Raw genomic sequence first — 3,898 nt, 5'->3', positions numbered from 1 at the left:
AAAGGCTATATAAAAGTCTAAGCAGCCCTAACTGGTTTGGCTCAGAGGATAGAGCGTCGGCCGGCAGACTGAGGGGTCCCAGGTTCGATTCCAGTCAAGGGCATGTACCTTGGTTGCAGGCACATCCCCAGTAGGGGGTGTGCAGGAGGCAGCAGATCGATGGTTCTCTCTCATCGATGTTTCTAATTCTCTATCCCTCTCCCTTCCTCTCTGTAAAAAATCAATAAAAATTAAAAAAAAAAAAAAGGCTAAGCAACCATCCGATCATCTGACCATCCAGTACCTATGATGTGCACTGACCACTAGGGGGCAGACACTCAAAGGAGCTGTCGTCTCTGTAAAAAATCAATAAAAATTAAAAAAAAAAAAAAGGCTAAGCAACCATCCGATCATCTGACCATCCAGTACCTATGATGTGCACTGACCACTAGGGGGCAGACACTCAACACAGGAGCTGTCGAGCTGCTGTGACTTGGCAGCAGCAGTTCTCGGGTGACGCACCCTGGAACCAGAGAGGAGGGAGCCGATTCCTCATGGGGCCGCACTGGGGCACTGTAGGCCCCGAATTTGGTTTACTGCACACTTGCATTTGCGTTCTACACACTGTACAACAGCAACTCTGCAGAGTGCCCTCTCACACCAGGGACCCCTTGGGGGATGTTGGAGAGCCAGTTTCGGCCAATTCCCACAGGCCAGGCCGAGGGACCCACCTGCTGGAGGGACCCTAATCACTCCAAAGATGCCCTTCAAGCCGGCAGAGGAGGGACTGCAGGAGGTTGGCTCCAGGGTGTGTCCAGCTCATCTTGCCCAGTCCCGCCCCACTGGCCACCTTCTAATTAATTTCCTTTCAATGTGCATGAATCCATGCACCAGGTCACTAGTATATATATGAAAGGTTAAAACAGGGAATCATTTGGGGGTCTGAAACGGATTAGTTCAATTTACATTGTTTCTAATGAGAAAAAATGACTCAATTTTTGAACAGCCTTCTGAGTTTCCACTGTAATTCAATAAAATGTTCATTGAGCAAACCTTATTGTGCTGCAGGCACTGGACTAGATACCAAAGCGAGCAAAGATATGTTCTCCAGGGGCTTATTTTTCTCAGGGAGGAAAGCAAGCCAACAACCAAATATGTAAACAACAAACAATAAAAACACAAAATGATCACTGCTATATGGGAAATTTTACTAGTAAAAGTGGTTATCTTGCCGAAACCGGTTTGGCTCGGTGGATAGAGCGTCGGCCTGCGGACTGAGGGGTCCCGGGTTCGATTCTGGTCGAGGGCATGTGCCTGGGTTGCGGGCACATCCCCGGTGGGGGATGTGCAGGAGGCAGCTGATCGATGTTTCTCTCTCATCGATGTTTCTAACTCTCTCTATCTCTCTCCCTTCCTCTCTGTGAAAAATCAATAAAATATATTTAAAAATAAAAAAGTGGTTATCTTTTTAAGCTGAGATCTGAATGACAAGAAGATAGCATGCAGAGTCATAAAAGCGCTGTGGTGCAAGAATGACACATTTTCAAGAATTCCAAAATTCTGCTCTTTGGAGGTATTATTTTTCTACTATTTTAGTTGCATGGTAAGTGTTAAATAACATAATCTGAGGGAAAATGTATGTCTATGATGGCCAAGCAAAGGATAATTATCAACGTAGTACTGCTGCTTTGCATGTTCAGAGTAAACACACCAGATAAGACACGTGGCACATCAAAAAACAAGCATTAACCAGGGAACAGAGACATATGCTTCTGCTCCATCAGACACATTCACAAGTTTCCATTTAACTCTTAAATTTGCTAAACATTTTTTGAGAAACTATACATAGATCAAAGATTTCCTGCAGCTTTCAAGTCTAAGTCTCAGGTACAAAAAACTCAAGACTTGATTGCAAACAAGAAGGCCTGTTGCAACTCCCGATTATATATAAAAAATAAATAAATAAATATATACACACACAATATTTTCCTCCAAATCAGGGTAAAAGGAAAGTGAGCAGAAGGAAGTCATGGAGATTCAATGCATAGAACGGCACACAGGACAGAGATTAAATGCCCAGAAATATAGAATTATTAGTTGTGTTTCAACCCCAAATCAACCTCTCTTATGTTATCTGGTTTGAACTCAGCTAAGCAACAGACACTGAAGAGGGTTCTCCCTTATTTCAGGTCTGGAGCTATTAACAAAAATTAAATTTAAAAAATTTTACTCTTCATTAGGCCTCTGTCTTCATTAACACAAAAATCTTAAAAGTAAAATAGAAAAAGAGGGCCAGAAATGTGCAGGTCAGTTGTACAGCGAAAAAATAGTATCATGACACCATTCAATCAAATAGGACTCTAAAAAAAAATCAATCTGAGTCTATTAAAAGCCTGTCACATCTGCCAGTGGCACAGCAAGGAGCTGGACAGACAAGCTGTGGCTCTCTCTCCTAGCTGAAGCAGGCAGGGATCTTGTTCTGTCTGCTCTAGTAACTGGATTTACACTCTTCCTTCTTCCTGAAATTTGAAAGGATTTTCCTACCTAGCAAGTCATTATTTCTATAGACAGATAAACTAATGTCACTAAGTTCCCCAGCCTTAGAGGGGGGAAATACCTCTCTTGCTAATTTGAACCCAAATGCCACCTTGCAATTATTCTACCTTGTAAAATATTTTGCACATTTTCCTTGATGAAGGAAGTTACTGATAAAGAGCAAGGTTAAGAGCCTAGAACCTGACAATAAAGGATTAATAGGTGGATATGATTTGGGGCAAGTTTTTGTAACATGACCAAGGCTCAAGTCCTTTATCTATAAATTAGAAGGACAAGAAAGAGCAGATCCAGACTTTACTGAGAATTGATATTTAAATGATCCACACTAGGACCTCAGATTCTGCAGTATATTAATATTAATAAATGCATTCTTGTAAGCTGTAGTTATCAAGCAGGCACTTCTGTTCCCCGGGGGGACATCTGGCAATGTCTGGAGACATTTTTCGGTGTCACATCTGCACAAGTCAGGGATGCTAAACATCCGACAATGAACAGGATAGCCCTGCACTTACATTCAATAACAATGTTCCAAGCTGAACTCTTCCTCTTGGCCAATATGCCACTCGGTGGCAACACAGACGTAAACTGAAGTCCCAAGAGATAACACTGTGTGGGAGGCCCACACTGCTCCTGAAATTTAAAGTCAACGTTGTATTTGTGGTCATTCCTCAAAGAGAGGCACATCCACTCTCACCTTCCCTGCTCAGGCCTCTCCTAGTTCCAGGCACACACCCGGCTCGTCCAGCTTCCGGGCTTTCGCACTTGTTGTTCCCGCTACGTGGGACACTCTTCTTGCCCCAGATCGTCCCCTGCTGGCCCCTTCCCCTTCTTGTGTAAGCGTCCTGTGTGGCTTCCTTAGGAAAGAGCCTTTCTGCCCCACCCTCGCTGCTTCCACTCTCCCTACAGCACTGACAGACACCCTTTAAAATGAAGCGTACGTGTTGACTGCCTGTCCCACCCTCCCAAGTAGGAGCTTTTATTTTATCTTCACCGCTCACGTGGACGAGGGCTCCACCGTAGGTGCGGATAACTAATCGTTAGATCAATGACTGCATGAATTTTCAAAGGGGTCTGGGGACTCCAATGGTTGTGCATTACTACATTCGAAGCAGAAAGGACACAAATTAAGTGATGAGTGAGGGCCCTACGGCTCAGGCAGAAGTGACAGGTGCACCCCCAAGAAACCCCCACTGAGCACCTCGGAACCTGGCCCACCTCCGTCGGCACAAGATGGGATGAAGGGGCGCCGGGCGGCACCCGAAAACCTCGCCAAATGGCTGGGTGGCCGGCAAAGCCGCAGACTGGGGGAGGGAGGGAGAGGAGTCAGGTCCGACTTCACGCCGCGGAAGCCGCTACCACCCAC

The sequence above is a fragment of the Myotis brandtii genome, unplaced genomic scaffold, assembly GCF_000412655.1.
Source record: "Myotis brandtii unplaced genomic scaffold, ASM41265v1 scaffold355, whole genome shotgun sequence".
In the NCBI taxonomy this organism is placed as follows: domain Eukaryota; kingdom Metazoa; phylum Chordata; class Mammalia; order Chiroptera; family Vespertilionidae; genus Myotis; species Myotis brandtii.
This window is presented reverse-complemented; position numbering follows the sequence as displayed.